Source organism: Solanum stenotomum, chromosome 8 (genome assembly GCF_019186545.1).
Source record: "Solanum stenotomum isolate F172 chromosome 8, ASM1918654v1, whole genome shotgun sequence".
Lineage (NCBI taxonomy): Eukaryota > Viridiplantae > Streptophyta > Magnoliopsida > Solanales > Solanaceae > Solanum > Solanum stenotomum.
In genome coordinates, this window is record NC_064289.1 from 30,960,530 (window position 1) to 30,981,310 (window position 20,781).

The window sequence follows — 20,781 nt, forward strand, 5'->3', positions numbered from 1 at the left end:
GGACACCTTAGGAGATAGAATGAAATTCTTGCAACGATGGTTTATGGAATTATGTGAAAAACATAAAGAAGAAATAAAAATGGAAAAAATATTAATAAAAAACTTAGCATATTGCAAAAATAAAACAGCACCTCAATTTGGTTGTACGGATAGGTATTATAAAAATAGAAAGAAATATAATAAAAAATACAGATAAAAATATAAATATAAAAAACCAAGAAAAAGATACTATGTAAAAAATTATAAAACCAAATGACCATATAGACCCAAAAGAAAACTAACGGAATGTAATTGTTATAATTGTGAAAAATTAGGACATATAGCTAGAGATTGTAAATTACCTAAAAGTCCAAAGAAAAAACAAATATCAAAAATAATAATAGACGATGAAAAATATACACAAATAGAGTACGTAGATTATGAATTAGAAAGCAATGATAGTATATATGAATTATCGGAAAATGAAATAAAAAATAATCCAGTAATAGAATTAGCTAATGAATACGATATCAATGACTGAAAAAGATATACAAATAATAACTAAAGAAAAATATCAAGATGAAGAATCGGCAGAAGAAAAAATAATATTTGATAATAATATATTTGAACAAATAAAAGGAAAAGAATTAGACCTAAGCGTAGCAAAAATATTCGAAATACCAACAATAAGAAACTGATTTAAACGACAAAAAAAAGAATATTATGCAGTAAGTCAAAGAGAATATATCATAGATTGCAAATACACTAAAGGAAAGGCCAAAATACCAATAATAAATAAACGAATAATAAATAAAGAAATACAAGATATTAAGGCTAAAAATCCAATTAAATATGTACATTTAGGAGGAACAGAAATACTAATAAAAGCATGTTTTAGAGAAGGAATAGATACACCCATAGAAATATACTTAGCAGATGATAGAATTATACAACTCATAGAAAAAAGTATAATAAGTGCGGTAAAAGGTAACCTCATATACCAAAATTTAAATTTATAATAAGTGCTAATTACTCAGCAGCAATAAATGACAGAAATATAGATAAATCGTTAGTATTATATTGGAGAATGTCAGGAATAGAACTAGCCCCGGGAAGTAAAATATTTACAGCTAGATGTAAAAACTTATATGTTTTAACGACAAAACATAAAATAACAGCAAAAAATTAAATAAATAAAATAAAAATAGAATATCCTTTTGAAAGAATAGTCACAGTCATAGACAAGAATGACTATAGTTATAATGAGATTGACGTAGAAGAAGATTTAGAAATAGTAAAAGAAAGATTAAGTACATCAAAAAGAATAAACATGAACTGTGAAATACCACAAATCTCATAAAAAATGAGCACCTCAAGAAGAATAGATGAAACTCTATAAAAATCAATGGAAGAAGAAATAAAACCACATCATTACTACATAACGGGAATAATGGAACAACCAAAATATTTAATATTAATAGATACAGGACAAGAAGGAAACTATATTACAAGAGAATTAGTGACGGAAGATTAAATAATAACTATTGAACAATCATGCCCCGAACTACCAAAAGCATTAATGTATACCGAAGAAACTACAGAAAAGGAAATAATCATTGGAGGAGTACCAATAGTGATAAAATTCAAAATATATCAAGGAGATGAAAATATTATTTTAGGAATAAAATGGCTAGAACAAGTAAAACCATATAATCTAGAAGACAAACAATTAACAATAAATTATGAAAATAAAAGGGTAATAATAAAAAGGACTTTAGTATGATAAAAATATGAAAATATATATACTTGCGAAGATAATAATAGAAGGATATTACAACCGATATTATACACCAATGATAGATACGGGAGCAGAAGCTAATATATGTAAATATAATTGTTTACCAGAAGATAAGTGGGAAAAATTAAAAACACCTATAGTAGTAACAGGATTTAATAATGAAGGAAGCATGATCACATATAAGGCAAAAAATATAAAAGTACAAATATGGGATAAGATATTAACTATAGAAGAAATATATAACTTTGAATTAACTACAAAAGATATGCTATTAGGAATGCCATTTTTAGAAAAATTATACCCACATATAATAACAAAAACACACTGGTGGTTCACGACACCGTGTAAACAAAAAATAGGAGCAAAAAGAGTAAATAATAAAAAACAAAAAACAGCAGAATGGATAAAAGGAAGTGAAAAAATTACACAAAAATTAGAAAATATAAAAGAAGGAGACCCTAAAATAGAATTAATTATATTTTCTATAGATAAAGTAAAAATAATTCAAGATAAGTTAGAATTATTATATAGTGAGGATCCTCTGCAAGGGTGGGAGAAACATAAAACAAAAGTAAAAATTGAGTTAATTTATAGTACTAGTATAATAACCCAAAAACCATTAAAGTATAATTTTAATGATTTAACCGAATTTAAGATACATATAAATGAATTACTAGAAAAAGGATATATACAAGAAAGCAATAGTAAGCACACAAACCCGGCATTTATCGTAAATAAACATAGTGAACAAAAAAGAGGAAAAAGTAGAATGGTTATTGATTATAGAAATTTAAATGCAAAAACCAAAACATATAATTATCCGATACCAAATAAAATACTAAAGATAAGATAAATACAAGAATATAATTATTTTAGCAAATTTAATTGTAAATCAAGATTTTATCACTTAAAACTAGAAGAAGAATCTAAAAAACTAACAGCATTCACTGTGCCACAAGGATTTTATGAATGGAATGTATTACTATTTGGATATAAAAACGCACCAGGTAGATATCAATATTTTACGGACAATTACTTTAAACAAACAGAAAATTGTGTAGTGTACATTGATGAGATATTATTATCTTCCAAAACACAAGATGAACTTATAAGATTATTACAAAAATTTATACACATCATAGAATATTCAGGTATAAGTCTAAGTAAAAAGAAAGCAGATATAATGAAAAATCAAATAGAATTCTTAGGAATACAAATTGATAAAAACGGAACAAAAATGCAAACACATATAGTACAAAAAATAATTAACTCAAATGAACAACTAGATACAAAAAAGAAATTACAATCGTTCTTAGGACTAGTAAATCAAGTAAGAGAATACATACCAAAATTAGCAGAGAATTTAAAATCATTACAACAAAAATTAAAGAAAGATATAGAATATCAGTTTGATAAAAAAGACCAAATACAAATACAAAAGGTAAAATTATTATGTAAAAACTTACCTAAACTATATTTTCCGGATGAAACCAAAAAATTTACTTATATAGTAGAATAAGATGTGAGTGAAAAAAGTTATGGAGAAACATTAAAATACAGATATGATGGCAATACGATAGAACATCATTGTAGGTATTATTCAGGAACATTTAATAAAACAGAAATAAAATTAGAAATAAATAGAAAATAATTATATTCAGTGTATAAGTGTTTATTATCATTTGAACCATATATTGTATATAACGAATTTATTATAAGAACAGATAATACACAAGTAAAATGGTGGCTAACAAGAAAAATACAAGATTCGGTAACAACAAAAGAAATAAGGAATTTGATATTAAATATATTAAATTTTACATTTACAATTGAAGAAATAAAAACTGATAAGAATGTTATTGCAGATTACCTATCACGACAAAGCTACTCAAACTGAGACTGAGGAAGAAGATACAATCGAAAAGATACTCAAAGCTACTACTACACTTTGTACAAAAGTGGATAGTATGGACAACGAGATACAAAAGCTAAAGACTAATGAAGATAATCTGAAGTTTAAAGCTAGTCAGCAGCATGACTATAAAAATGCGGAACTACGTCGATCGAAAGACGAAAAAAACCCAGGGCTAAAAGGAGACGATGGGAAACTCCTTAAAACCCATAATGTTTTTTTAAATACAGCTGCAGGTACAAGCAAACAAGTTAGCGATAAACAACATAAAAATGTGAACTTAAACCAGCTATTCGCAAAACCATTTACCCAAAGGACACCTAGACGTATGTCCATAGAACCACAAACATCTACATACGTAGATAGTTTGCAAAATCAAAATGAGAAAAAGACATATAACTACATCACATGAACCTATATCGAAAATATACATAAAATCCAAACTTATTTAAACCGCAACCCCATATCAACTACAAAAAAACCAAACCAAGATTATTTGACACAAAAGTTACAAGGATATAACAAGTTAATTGCACGGCCAAAAACTAATGCTAATTTAGTAAGAACATGTTACAACTACGAACTGTTAAATACCGTATACACATACGACGGAAAAGAAGTTAGTGGAATATCAGAACTACACAAGGCATTCGTCACATACAAGAGAGTTACAAAAGGAAATTTATTTTATATAAAATTCTATACAGCACCAGCGGATATATTATACGAGAAAATAAAACCTCCAATGCAGGTTATCAGGATAGGACTAACTAAAGATATGATTATACCCGAAGACATCGGACAACAAAAATAGATATGCAAAATAGAGATACCAAGTTTTTATGCCAACAAAAAAATAATTGGGATATCAACTATCATATAGGAGCTAACAAATAATTATTTAAATGGAAACGCTAGATGGAGCTACTATGCAACAGATCAGCTAATGATTTATTCCAATTCAAGGGAGCTAAGGAAAGCAGATATGGATGAAGTCCAAAGATGGATTTTGTCATTACTTAAGCCAGAAGAACGACCTACGACGAGAGCACTAAAAGTGGAATTTATTTTGGCCGAGTTATTAACCAGATATTGCAAGCTAATTGGTCACAAATATCCTGACCACATATGTTCAAAATGCAACGGAGAAGATAACATAATTTCATATGTCGATTTAGAGTAAAAGAAGACGATGAAGATAAGAAGCAAACAGACAAAATAAGATATGGACAAGATAAAAAGAAGATGAGATACAAGATGGCAGACAAAAGAAACGTGAATAGATAGATAGATGTAATGTAATTTTGCAAGGTGTAAAGTAGGAATAGTAATAATAGTAGGTGGACATTAAAGTAAGTAGTAAAAGTCATAAAATAAGTATGGCATGTCATAATGTGTCATAAGGTAGATAGATATTAGTCATAAAGTAGTAGATATATATTAGTCATAAAGTAGTATAGTACATGCACATTATTGTGCACTACTGTAGAGATAAGATAGGAATTGTAAAGTAGTAGTCGTCTTATTTCTATATAAGGGGACGCATATGTAATATGAAAGGCAGGCAACGCCTAAATAAAAATCATCTCCTTTCAAAAACTCTATTAAGATACTAAATACTTAAAAGTTAATGGATAAATCTGAAATCCAATCAGATATTTCAGATAGCATGGCTAAGCAAGAGGCAAAGGTATATTGTTCAAAAAATATGCAGAACTAATTTCATATATTCCTGAATATCATATATATGATTGAATAAATTTATGTTAGTTATTATGTATTAGAATTATTTGAATCATGATTTCTAGTTTATTAGCACACTGAAAACAGGGAGAAAACTTCTATACTATGTCATCCTAATGTTGAAACCGGTAGGCGAGGAATGTCGTTTAGGGGAGTAAACAAAGTTGAGGCGCTGATAAGAAGGAAGTATCCGCTAAANGGGAGAAAACTTCTATAATATGTCATCCTAATGTTGAAACCGGTAGGCGAGGAATGCCGTTTAGGGGAGTAAACAAAGTTGAGGCGCTGATAAGAAGGAAGTATCCGCTAAAGTACGGTACTAGTAGTGACAGGAAAACATGATAAAGATAATCTAGTTAATAATGATCTAATATGAATTTAATCAATTATGAATATGATAGGAAGGAATAATTTGAAATAAAAAACCTGCATAATAAAGAACATGACTACATACATGCATGATGAAATGATAAAAAACTACGAAACTTTAATCTTATATGTACTTTAAAATATGGGAATAATTGAATTAAGAAGAATAATATGGGAAAAAATATTTAATGATTACGAATCAGAAGATATATTAAATCAAGAATGGTATGAAATAGACATACATGATTTAGAACTCGAAAGAATAGAATGGTACGATTTAGAAATAAATTCAGACTAAAATGAGCTACGAATATTTACAATATTGGACAGGATCTATGGAAGATATAAAACTATTGGAACAATTAATGGAAGAAAATTTATATATGTACCAAAGAACCCAAGATATGTTATACCTAGAATACATCATAAATAATATTAATGAAATATTCATATTAAAACAACTATCGGAAGAATATTACAATAAATATAATATATTTTACCATGAATTTCGCACCTAATATTAAAGAAATATCAAGATTGAGACACTTAGCAAAAGAATATTATAATAAAATCTTCAAAATAAATTACTCACCTACCACACTACCACCTACCACACTACCACCTACCACACTACCATTTCTATGAATTCCTCAGTTACCAACTCCGCTCTGAAAAATAGTATCAGAGTTATGTTCTCTATCATAGAAGTTTTCTCCCTGGATATTATAATAGTCAATAGCTCTGATATTGACTATTAATTGAGGTGTTGTTTTATTTTTGCAACATGATAAGTTTTTTATTAATATTTTTTCCATTTTTATTTCTTCTTTATGTTTTTCACATAGTTCCATAAACCATCGTTGCAAGAATTTCATTCTAGCTCCTAAGGTGTCCGTTAATTTTGCTTCATTCCAACTTTTTATTATTTTTGAATTAAAAGGTTCTGGTAATTTTGTAAAATATAATTTTCTTATTTTTTTACTTTCTTTTGTGCTACATGTTCCTTTATAATAGTATTCTCTAAATGCACATGTATATTCATCTATGTAACACATATTACATATTGCTGATATTTAAATAATTAGTGTTACATATTATTTATAGTGAACAAAATCTAACTACATAATAATAAGACTTCAAATACAATTATTATTATTTTTAAAACGAAAGTAATAATTATTTTTGTGAACTTCAGAATACAAAATGCACATGAATTTCCATGAAGTCAAATGCTACTATATTAATTATAAGTTATATATTCAAATTAATATCAATTTAGAGAAGTGAAAAAGGTTAGACACGTTTTCATGTATCAAATAAATACACACACTTTTATGGACATTTTAACAATTTAATTTTTTATGTTACATATTCTCACTTGTAGTGTTTATCATAATAATAATAATAATAATAATAATAATAATAATATTAATAATAATATGATTACTATTTAATATTTAATTAGTTAAATATTTTGAATTAATATAAGGATAAAACGGTAATCCAACTTTGCATTTTGGAGCTTCCCACTTATGATAATATATATGATAAATAAAAAATAAAAATAATAAATAAATATATATATATATATATATATATATATATATATATAGTCAATCAATCTATTTTTCACTTCAAAATAGATTTGAACAGCTTGAAGCACACGAAAATATTTTTGGTTTCTTATTTAGTGGTAAAAAATTGAGATTTGTCTTGACCTTTAACTTTTTTTAAAAATGCCTCCCTAACCTATTATCGAATTCTCAACTACACACTTATACTTTGCGGGGGTCCTATTAGCCCCTGAACTTTTTTAAAACAAAATATATATCACCCTAAAACTAGACAACCACATTCTCAACATGTAGTGATGCACACTCGCTCCAGTTGTTATTTTTTATTATTTATATTTATTTTTTTCTCTTTATCCCTTTTTTCATTAATGACAAAAATGTGTACACTCTTTTTATTCCTCCTTCTTCTTCTTCTTTTTCTCTTTTGTTTTCATTCCTTTCTTCCAAATCACTCACCCACGAAAAAAAATTGAAGATATTTTTATCATCATTTTTTCATCTCTTTATAGCATCCTTCAGGCACCTTGACAAGCTTGATTACTCATCTATTTTCTCTTCTTCTTTTTTTGAATTCTTCTATTATGTTATTTATTTGTCTCCATGACACCAAATTTGTAATATTTTATTTACGGATTGTCGATGGTTAAATTCTTGGTTTTCACCAAATAATAATAGAGATTGAAGATAAGATATGATGGTTGATGTATGTTACTGACCCAAAATCGGTGAGAAGGTAGATTAATGGTGTTGATATTTTGAACTAACTGGAGATTGATAAAAATGAAAAAAGGTTGGATGATGACCCAGATCATTTTTTTGAATTAAAAGTGTTAAGAGAAATAATACTAGTAGAAGATAATGATCTAATGAAAATACTCAATCAAATAAAAAGACTTGATTCTTTTCCTAGCACATATAGTGTTTATAGAATAATGTTAACAATTCCTATAATCATTGTCTCGGTCGAAAGAAGTTTTTTCGAAACTAACATTGATAAAAACTTATCTAAGATCAACAATGTCTCAAGAGATATTGAATGGACTAGCTATATTATCAATTGAAAAGGAATTACTGTAGACAAATAAATTTTATTGGATTTAATTCATACAAAATTTGGATTAAATCCATGTTTATTTGGGCTGAATGATTACTTTGGGATTTACAAATAAATAAGTCTATTTTTTATTAAATTCAAGTCCAAGGTCCATTTCACCTTGAAGCTCAAACTCATGCCATTTGTCACTGTGACTAGGCATCCAAGATCAACAAGGTGACACCACGTGTCCAAAAGAGGTGATAGTCCCAGTCAAATGCAAGAACCAATCACAATCTGCCAAGTGTCAAAATGACATCCTTTGGCCAATCATAAGCAACATTTTCCACCCCATACAACTATAAATAGTGGATGGACATGACATTCTGAAAAGGGAATTCTACAAAACACTTCAACAAGCATTGGAGAAAGTGTTAGAGAAAGCTACAACATCATCTACACAACTCTTTGAAGGAGTGGTCAACGGATTTCTTCCCGGAGATTGTCTTGAAACAATGAATTGCTTCCCCGCGTTTCCGGAGATCAAACACTAGCTCTTCAAAGGAGAGTGTTAATGGAGTTCTTTCCTCGAGATTGACTTGAAACCAGGGGCAGACCCACATAGGCACTTTCGGGTGCTCAATCACCCATTAATCTTGTATCGAACTATTTTTCTTTATATAGAAATTAAGAAAAAATGTATATAATTAAACAAAGAGCACCCACATGGTGTATAGCCTCAATGGCGCATTGGTTGTCTGAGGGTGCTTAAGGTCGTATGTTAGCTTTTGCATTCGGGTTCGATTCCCAGTCAGGACTTCTTTTTTTAATTTTTAAAAATCAACTCTTCTCTCCTTCTTATTATTATTTTTGTGTGGGTTTAATTCTTAGTCAATACATTTTTAGATTTTAAAAACTAACTCTTCCCTCCTTATTTATTATTGTATTCACTTAGTTTTTTCTTTATTTTTTTTCTCCCTTACTCCCTAGGTTGATTGTTTTTTTTTCTCTTTCACTTGTTGGGTTTTTCTATGTTTTCTAAAATAGAGTTCATACAAAATAATCTTTTTTTTATCCTTTATTAAAAATAATACTTATTGTAGCTTTTCTTATGGATTGTTTTTGCTATCATGTTTAAATATGATTGTTTTTTTATGATGAAGTATTAAATTTATAAACTTACATGTTTTATTGATAGCTAAGTGTAACATCTCGCTATTTGAAAGAACTAGAAAGAGTTAGAATTGGAAAGAGTGATTTTAGGAAAGAAGGAAAAATCTGGAAAATTGGTTAAGTTAAGTTTGAGTTTATGGTCAACTTCAAATGACTATAACTCCTAGTTCAGGATGAATAAGGTGTGCTACAAGATACCGTAGGAAATATATTTGAATTATCTTTTCAACGCCATCGAGTTTTCTCATTTTCGAGTTTGTATAAGGTAGATATGTCCATTTGAAGTTGGGTTGACCAGATAAGAAAAGTCAAAACCAGATTTTTAGGAGGGTACTATGGTCCTTTCCATACCCAATTAATTTATTTCATTTTTAGAAGTTTAATTAGGGTCTAAACTGAGTTAGTTCAGTTTACGCATTTACCGAATCACGCTAGGGCTTTGAGAAAAGAGAAAAATGAGAAAAGGTCAGGATTTCATCAAGATCATAAGATTTCGTTGTGGATTTCGCCAAGAATTCCATCCTACGAGGTACGTGAGACTTTCACAGCATTGAGTTCGTTCACCCACGCACCAATCATGTTTGTTTCAGCGAAATTCGTTTCTAGAAAGTTGAAGGTATGACGTTCTTGAATTATGTTCTTGAAATTTGCTTTAGTTCTTGAGATTTGATGGGATTGTGGAGTTCTTGAGGGAATCGTGTCGATTTAAGAGTTGTTTTGAGTTAGAATCTTGCGTACATATACTGGATATTTGAATCTAAAGAGGGATTGAAAAAAAGAATCGAATTTAGGAAAATTGGGATAAGAAAAAAAAAAGGAAAAAGTCGAGCAAGTTTTGGAACGCAAGTCCGTGTCGCGGACTTGCTCCACCAGTGTACAAGATGTGGAGGTGACGCAGACTCCTCTGTTTCAAAATTAATTTCGCGATAAAATATTTAAATGCATTTTCGCATCGCGGACTTGCTTTCAGACGGTGATTTCTTGATTGTTTCTCATGTTTAACTATCTAAAAGCACTCCTGAACATCATGAGATCCTTCCTATCACAAATCACAATCCTTGAATCCATAAATTCAAATTCAAGGAAAGTTAAGAACCAAGTCTAGAGAGTTCTTAGAGTTTTCCAAAAGTCTTTTACAAACGTTTTAACTTCGTTTTAAGGCTTAAGCTTTGAGTTGAGTAAAGAGTAAGAGCAAAATTCATTTCTTCAAAGATTATACGAGAACTAAGTATTCCCAGGAGTTAAAATGTTTCACATTTTGATCAAGAAAGGAAACACCGATTTCCAAGAGAGCCTTTGGGCTAGTTTTTGAGTAATTATCTCAAACCAAATAAAACGAGTTTTGTTTTTAAAACATATGAGCTAAGTATATTTTGGGAGTAGTATTGAGCACCGTTATGGGGACACGAGTTCATAATAACTCAAGTCTCCATAAACCATGTAGCCATCATGGGTAGAAAGGATCATACTTTTTAGATGATTCCTAGTGCTTTTTAGCATAGACTAGTGGATCAACTTAGTTAAGACGTTCTATATGACGGCAAAGTATAGGACAATTCTGGCAGCGTGGGCAAAATGCTATATCATCACTTAGGCTCATAGTGGTGGTTGTCGATTAAAGAAACTCTCACAATATTATATTACTTTACATGTAAACTAAGTTGGTATTGCATTTCTTTAACAAATTGAGTTGCTACCTCCTGTTTTAAATGCTTTGTACAACTTCACCATTATTGTTGTTTACTTTGCATTTGAGTTGAGTTATTCATGAGTTGAGTAAAGCCAAGGTAAGTGCTTTTTTCAGATTCCTTTCAAGCTTATGTCTTATTTAGTATTCCCCTCGCATACTCATACATTCAATGTATGGATGTCATTTGGCCTGCATCATTTTATGATGCAGACACAGGTAATCAGAATCAGCATCCAGCGGCTTGTTGATCCAATTGAACACTCAGAGTCAGTTGGTGAGCCTCTTTGCTTTCCGAAGGTCTTCTTTTACATTGCTTTAGTACTTCAGTTGTTAGGATGAACGGAGGCCTTGTCCCGACATCCCTCCTTATTTTAGATATTTCATAGTCAGTTAGTAGTTCAATTGTCTTTACATTATTATTTCTTATGTTAAGACTTGAGTTGCCATCTATGGCTATTTGAATGTTTAATCCTTAAAAGTTCTGAGTTTAGTTTGAGAAAATTCTTTTATAAGTACATTTGACCATTGTAATAATGTGTAAAGTCTTCTGCTTAGAGTCTAGCCAGGCCAAGGGTTCGCTTGGGACCAGAAATGGTTCTCGAGTGCTAGTCCCTGATGTTTGAGTAATCAAGACACAACTTCCAATGCAAGTGTCTACGATCGTACAATAGTTTAGTAACCCAACCAAGGGTTGGGATCGTTCCCAAGAGAGTGGTTTTAAGAATTAATAGAAAAATAAAATTTAATTCTAACTAGTTGTAGCTAAAGACATTAACGATTAAAAATATTGTAAATTAAAAAGGGGGACACAAGAGTGTTAATTAACAATGGGGTTTTGTCACTAATGAGTAAAAACAACAAAATAAACAAGGGTTTCTAAGTAATGAGAGGGGATCCTTGGGATGTGACGGGAATACGGGTTAAGCTAGATTATTGGGTACATGCTTTCGATAGAAGATTCATAGAATAATTGTGACTAGGCTAAACTTTAAGGGGATAAGCTCTCTCTCGAGCAACTTACCCCATTTCAAATGTGTTCCTCTCGGACACCCACTTGCCGCATGAAGATTAGCCTATGCCTTAACCCAATCACTCTCTCGAGTTGAGTGTGTGGACATGGGAATAGGGTTCACTATCTCGAGTTGAACCTCATGTCGACCCACTCACACTGGCCATCAATCTAGTGGTCTTAGTTTTACGACCTCTCTCTCGAGCAAGCCAAAAACACATAAATAAACTTGTATTTGCAACTACAAATTCATTAAATTCATCCACAACCACTAAACGAAATCACATTTAAACTACGAATACACTATCAGCAAGCAAGACCCAATAATTATCTTAACCTATATTCGCTAAATCACACCCCAGGAATTGGGGGTTTTAGCCACACATGTATAAGAGATAAAAATTTATACCAAATTGAGCTTGCATTCAAATGGGTATGAAGATTTAAGTCTTGATACAGGCCAAAATTAAAGAATCCAAGATACCCAAATCCAAATCTTGAAGATGAAAACCTTTGGAACTTCAAGTCTTCAAAACCCTCACAAACTTAGAGAAAAAATATCAAAAATTACTATTCTCTAAGAAAATTATAATAATTGTTCGACTCTTAAAACTACAAATCTAACTAGTATTTATAGCTTGCACAGATTTATGTTGCAGCGGATCATTCGGCGTCGTTATTTGGAATCGCTGATCAACTCGGCAATTCGCCCTTTTGTGTAGTTCATCGTCGTCTTGCACCAGCCTTCAGCATCATCGTGCTCTAGGTCATTGGGCGACATGGTATTGCTTCGCGGAACTTCTTGGCGATGCACCGACTGCTCCTTTTTTCACCGACTTGATCATTTCTTTCAGGGCTCAGCACACTGGAACAAAAGGCGAAGTAAGACTCTTTGGCGACTTGCCAAGTGAACTCGGCGATCCTCAGGCCTTCATTTCTTCAATCTTTATAGCCTTTTCTTTCCTTTTTGTGACGTAGTGTCCATGATTTCCTTCAAACATCAAATACCTGAAACTTAAGGGTTTTCATCAGATATTGAGATAAAATAAGCATTTGAGGACACAATTTCTATTAAAATATAGCCCTAAATGAATCCAATTCGTGAACTCATCAACACCCCCAACTTAAATTTTTGTTTGTCTTCAAGAGAACTCAAGTTCAGCCATTCAAAAAGGGTGTCTCGAACAGTACTACACAAGTCTCAATCATGAATGCACACAACAAGACTCAATTTACTTGTGCAAAGATCAATTGTGTACTCAAAGATTCAAGTTGTGACACACTATTACCAAAGATTCTCAAGCTCGCAATACTTGCTTCAAATGCAAGTTCAAGCTCAACAAAAGCCTTTGAATGCCCAACACAAATGATGATTCCATTTTCACATGCAAAGGTAAAATCAATTTAAAGTTCAGGAATCAGATACAACGCTCACACTCACAAAGATGAACACAATGCATGCTTTCACCCATAGGTTTTCCCGTATTTTCCAATCAACATTTGTTTGGACTTTCTCAAGATCACAAAGGTCTTAACAAGGCTTGTAACGGGGCTGAGTGTAAACGTATGGTCATTTAGGCTCAGTGACTTTGATCCTCATGAAATGTGGTGCTCTCAACACTTCCTTTCTTTTTCCTTCATCATTTTCATAAGTGCATCATAGGTCATCATATTATTCACTTTCCATGGATTGTTTGGAAACCTCATCTCTTTTGTACTTTATTTCACAACTTTCTTTTTCATTCTTTTTCTTTTTCTTTCTCTTTTCTCTTTCTTTTTATATGGATGGGTTCCATTTTTCTCAACACCATGGGTTAAAGGAGACTTTCCTTGCACTTCTTGACTTTTTCTTTTCTTTTTCACCACACCTCCAACTTAGGCTTTTGGCCTAAGTTGGCTATTCAATTAACCACAATTCAAGAGGATTATAGGTAATGGATTAAGAATGCTCTAGTTTTCATCAAGTTTATTCCAAAGAAGGGTAAGGCTCAAAGGGTGTTCAATAGAGAATCACACGCTCACAAGGTAGATCACAAAAGAGGTATATGTCAAATTGGTTCACACTCTTCGAAGTTGCCTGAGATCATATCAAGAGAAAGTATTACTTAGTCAACCGGACCAACAGGGGAAATTCTAGGTGTTGTCATGTATGGTTCCAGGTAAGCTTATCACACAAGGCATCGACACTTAAGTCTAACAAGACTCCACACTTTTGCTAGTGTGCAACGGTCATCACAAGAGAATTGATTTGATAAATGGTTAATCACAACGACATGCAAAGAGTTCACATATTGTCTATACAACTTTATTTGGCATAACACAATTTTTAAAGCAGAACAACCCAAATATATACACAAAACATGAACAAAAGTAGCACACAAAAAATGGGCCTTACCCCACCACAAATAAAAGCAATTTATCCTCAAATGCAAATAACACAGAATATGAAAGGTAAAATGAAGAAAGACAGAGAGGGAGGTAAAGAGGGGATCCTATCTAAGTAGCCGCTCCATCTGGTCATCAGTGCCCGGAGTGACCACCCGAAGGGCCAGCTTCACTGGATCCAGCAGCATGAGCCTTTGCCAAGGAAGCTGCACAACAGCATCTATCATGATTTCTTCAGTCTCAGCTATGTCATCCACTCTAGCTCCTTCAAACATCTCTTCGTTAGTCTCTGCCTCTAATTCAGGATCAGATGTATGGTCCATTCCATCCCCATGTCATGTGGTAGTCTGAGGCATTTTGGGAACATCTGGAATTTCCATTGTTCCAAAGATCATGGACACATCGATGGACTTTAGGTAGTCCACATCTTTCCTCAGCTCTACAATGGCGGCCTTTAAGGCTGTCACCTCCTCTGTGGTTCCTTGATCGCGCTCACACACTACTATCCTGGCTGCTAGAGCATCAATAGTAGTGCTCAGTGGTTTTATAGCATCATCGAAGGTAGCCTGAATCATGCCTGGAATGGAACTTTCTATGTTGGCAGCCCGACAATCAGCAAATTGGGCAAGCTGTCTCATCTAAATCAAGGATGCCTGAGTGATTGGCTTACAGAAGGCAACAACAGCAGTAGGTCTGGGTGGTAACGCAGCAGCAGAGGAACTTGGAGGGTCAGCAGAAGTGGTACTAGCGTCAGATATACCTGAAGGCCCAAGGGCCAGAGTAGGCAAAAATGCCTCTGCAGGTATAGATCTAGTAGCCACAGTATCCTTCTGCTTCTTTTTCACTTGGTCCTTAAGACATTCGGCTTTATCTTTCGGATATAGGTGGAGGCGGTGGCAACCAATTCCACATCCTTCTTTGCATCTCTAGGCACTCGATCTCTTTTGCACAATGCAGTGATTAATACCGGGAAATGGAGAGATGTCTGGCTCTGCTTTGCACGTATATGGATCTCAGAAGCAATGATCATCCCTAGATTTATCCTGGTTTTCTCTATGATGCATTCAAGACAAGCTGCCTTAGCAAGGCGAAGGATTGATGTGATGGCATAATTGTGCTGCTGATGAACCCGAACCAGTATCTTATAGCTACGTTCAGATCTTTCTTTGCAATCGAAACTCCTTCTGCTAACCATTTCGGATTATTATCATCTGAGATTAGTGGGGCTAACCATTTTTTCATCTCATCCAGCTTCTCTATTCTGATCAAGTGCTGGCAGTGATCATTAATTTTATTGGACATACCCAAGGTTGTGTTGATAGCCTCACTGTCATAAGCTACCTTCCTTCCTCTGACAACCACGTAGTCAACTGCTTTGAAAGACGATATTAGCATCTTCCGTTGAGGTACCAATACATTGTATGCATTGTAAAATTCTCTGACCCAACTTGGTATGTAAGAGTCACGGGGTTTTGTGAAGATTTGAAATTTGTGAAATTTCAGGCACTCTATTATCTCAGGATACCTATCGATCACCCCATCTATGAACTGCCATTTTTCCTCAATGATCATTCTCAGCCCCTCAGACTTTAGTCTATTCGTTGATTTAGCTGGGGAGGGCCTTGTACTGGAGGTGCCAGTACTATTGCCTGCTCTGGAACTGGAGGAGTCGGAGTGGTGGATTGAGGATTTTTTATCCGAGATGGGTCGTTTAGCTGTTTAGATCGTAACTCATTCCTCCGTGCCTCCATTAGTTCATATTTATCAGAACCCATACTCTCACTATCATATGTTGTTAGGTCATTGGTATAAAAACCAGTACTGTCGAAACTTGCATCTGATAGCTCAACGGTTTTGTCCTTGCCCTTGCCTTTTCCACCAGTTGTGGACAGTTTAGTAGTCTTGTTCCTGGATGCAGTTGCGTCCTCATTGATTGTGATCCCTTTTTCTTTGCCTCGAGGTAGTGTGTTGCTACCTTTTTTGTTAGGTTTAGTCATATCTGCAAAAGATTAGTAAGAGTTAGGGGGAAAATCAAATAGAAGCACAGGCAATCTACTGTAGAAAGACTCGCCAAATGGATCGGTGAGTCACCAAACCTCTTTGGCGAGCTAACTCGAGCTCTCCTAAAGGATTGGCTTCAAATTATAGCAAATCGGCAATGGGAAGGTCCTTTCGGCGACTCACCGACTACTTTCGGTGACTCACCGACTACTTTCGGCGAGCATGGGTTTGTCCGCCAAAAGTTACAGTGCTTAAGGGGGTCAGAATAACATGCAAAAGGTGATTAAGAGTACTTTCGGCGAGTCGTTGAGTGCTTTCGGTGAACCATGACTTCTCACCGAAAGTTACAGACTCAAACATCCAATTTGCCCCGATATTAAGGGTGAGATGGAGACATTGGGTGAACCGTCGAACGATTCGGCGAGCTCGACCCAGCTCGCCAAATGGTCCAACGCACACATTTTCAATCCACCTTCTCAAATTCAATCCCGCAAACCCCGAAAACAAAATCAAAGCATGCACTAACGAAATTCAAACAAGACCCGCACTACCCATTTCCCCGGGATACTCAGATTTCTCCCAGATTTGCCTAATTTGGCCATTTGACGATATTTGTTCTTAAGAGCGGTGTTGCCCGTTCTATCTTTGAGCAATTTTTTTGACATTTAGCGCAAACATGGGCTACTTCGACTTCACCCAGTTAATCTAACGACACGCAATCACAACCCAATTCATTAAAAAATACAAAAATTATGGGAATTCGACAATCAAACAATACGGGCATGATTTTCAAATTAAAATAGGCATTTAATCATTCTAATCCTATCAGAGAGCCCCATCACACATCAATAAGATACGATCATTGCAAAATAGTACAAACTATTCGAAAGTAAACTCAGGGTTTGGAGAACTAACCTTCTGTGCAGACTAAAATTTGATTGAAAAGCTAAGCAGCAAAGAAATCCAACTCCGAGCACAAATCGACCAACCAAAATACTAGTGGAATATAAGAATATTGGAAATACTACCTTGGTGTGAATTTGTGAAGATTAAAAGCGAGGGAAAGTGAAGGATTTCAAATTCTAGGACCTTTGGCCATTATAAACCGTCCAGTTCGCACCCATTCGGCGGCATTAGTCGCACTCGTTGATCCAGTCAGCGACACGCCGAATGGTCATTTACATCGCCGAGTTTTATAAGACCTTCAGTCAAAGTGAAGGTCCAAACAGCGGTTTTCATCGAAATCGTCGTTCGACGATTCGCTGAATGGAACTATTAGCTCACCAAACACAATTTCCACACACTCTCCACACTTTAACTTGTTCATTCAACACATCGTTATTTCTAAAAAAATAATAAAGCAATAAAGGGTTTTGGGTTGCCTCCCAAACAGCGCCTTAGTTAACGTTGTGGCACGACACAGGTTAACACCTAAACTTCACTTTTGGGGTTAGCCAAAACATAACTTGGCAACCCCCTGCTTTGTGGCGGATGGAGATGAGGCATCACATGACCTGTAAGGTTCTCGAGAAGCTAAATGGATCTTGAATGAGTACCAATCATCTGTTTCATCACTTCGATGTTCTCATTTATCTCTTCCAACACTCTATCATGCTCACTTACCTTGTTGAAAATGATTGAGAGCATTCCTTTGACACGTTTACCCTCATTGTCCTTGGGCTTTCCTCACTCATGAGGGGGGACGTATCTGTCTTTCCTTTTGCATTGGACTTTAATCTCCGCTATATTTTTGGCCAACTCATCCATTTGAGTCATCAGTGTGGCCAACATAAAGCCCTTCTCTACTTCTTGGTTTGATTCAGCCATGAGATAAAGCAGGTGGGTTGCTATCGCATAAGGGTGTTGTGTAATACCACCCAGAATGAGTTGGTCAGCCAATGCTTTGTTTTCAGGACCAAGACTTCTGTAGAAGTAGTCCAGGAGGACTATATCAGGGATTTCATGAGTGGGACATCGAATCAGAAGCGATTTAAACCTTGCCCATGCTTCATGAATCCATTCACCTTTTAATTGTTTGAAGGTTAGAATGTGATCCCTGAACATCATTACTTTTAATGGAGGAAACTCCATTTGCTCACGAGTACTGGTTGACACCCTCACCTTCTCTGTTTCAAAGCTCAAATAAGCAAAATACAAAACTAAAATATAAATAAGTGATCTACAACTAAGAAGAACAAAAAAATTACTAATCTAAGAATTCTCAAGTAACACCACTCCCCGGTAGCGGTGCCATTTTGATGTTTGCGTAATCAAGACACAACTTCCGATGCAAGTGTCTACGATCATACAATAGTTTAGTAACCCAACCAAGGGTTGGGATCATTCCCTAGAGAGTGGTTTTGAGAATTAATAGAAAAATAAAATTTAATTCTAACTAGTCATAGCTAAAGACATTAACGATTAAAAATATTGTAAATTAAAAAAAGGGACACAAGAGTGTCAATTAACAATGGGGTTTTGTCACTAGTGAGTCAAAATGGAAAAATAAACAAGGGTTTCTAAGTAATGAGAGAGGATTCTTGGGATGTGATGGGAATACGGGTTAAACTAGATTATTGGGTACATGCTTTCGATAGAAGATTCATAGAATAATTGTGACTAGGCTAAACTTTAAGGGGGATAAGCTCTCTCTCGAGCAACTTACCCCGTTTCAAATGTGTTCCTCTCGGACACCCACTTGCTGCATAAAGACCAGCCTACGCCTTAATCCACTCACTCTCTCGAGTTGAGTGTGTGGACATGGGACTAGGGTTCACTCTCTCGAGCTGAAACTCATGTCGACCCACTCACAGTGGCCATCAATCTAGTGGTCTTAGTTTTACGACATCTCTCTTAAGCAAGTTGAAAACACATAAATAAACTTGTATTTTCAACTACAAATTCATAAAATTCATCCACAACCACTAAACGAAATCACATTTAAACTACGAATACACTATTAGCAAGCAAGACCCAGCAATTATCTTAACCCATATTCGCTAAATCACACCCCAAGAATTGAGGTTTTTAGCCACACATGTATAAAAGATAGAAATTTATACCAAATTGAGCTTGAATTCAAATGGGTATGAAGATTTAAGTCTTGATACAGGCCAAAATTGAAGAATCCAAGAGACCAAAATCAAAATCTTGAAGTTGAAACCCTTTGGAACTTCAGGTTTTCAAAACCCTCTCAAACTTAGAGAAAAAATATCAAAAAGTACTATTCTCTATGAAAATTATAATAATTGTTCGACTCTTAAAACTACAACTCTAACTAGTATTTATAGCTTTCACAGATTTGTGTTGCAGCGGATCATTTCGTGTCGTTAGTCGGAATCGGCGATTCGCCCTTTGGTGTAGTTCATCCGTCTTGCACCAGCCTTCAGCATCATCGTGCTCTAGGTCATTGGGCAACATGGTATTGCTTCGCGAAACTTCTCGGCAATGCACTGACTGCTCCCTTTTTCTGCCGACTTGATCCTTTCCTTCAAGGCTCAGCACACTGGAACAAAAGGCAAAGTAAGACCCTTCGGTGACTCGCCAAGTGAACCTGGAGATCCTCAGGCCTTCATGTCTTCATTCTTTTCAGCCTTTCCGTTCCTTTTTACGACGTACTGTCCATGCTTTCCTTCAAATATCAAATACCTAAAACTTAAGGGTTTTCATCATATATTGAGATAAAATAAGCATTTGAGGACACAATTTCAATTAAAATATAGCCCTAAATGAGTCCAATCGTGGACTCATCAGTCCCGCCTAGGGTGTAGGCTCGGGGCTTGATAAACTTGGTATTATATCACAGAGTTCAAGAGTCCTAGGGAGTCTATGAAATTATGTCTGTAGAGTCTTAGTTATCGATGTGAAGCGCGCCACATCTATAATTAGGAGGCTGTAACATTTAGGAAATTCTTTCACTTCTTTCATACTCATTTCGTGTGTTAGAGTTTTATCTCTTAAAAGTTTCTTCTAACTTGTGCTTGCGCGTGTGTTTCAGTAATCATGCCTCCATGATGAGTTTTTTGAGGGCGTCCTACTAGGCGTAATGTCGAGGAACAAAGGGTAACTAATGCACTTGAAGTACAATCCCAGGGAGAAGTTACCAATGTTGAGTT

General features: G+C 34.1%; 1 protein-coding gene across 1 annotated transcript in view; it reads left to right on the forward strand.

Moving 5' to 3' along the window:
- LOC125872914 (actin-related protein 5) overlaps positions 1-20,781 on the forward strand; it is a 1,108,764-nt gene that overhangs the window by 191,359 nt on the left and 896,624 nt on the right. The window lies entirely within an intron of this gene.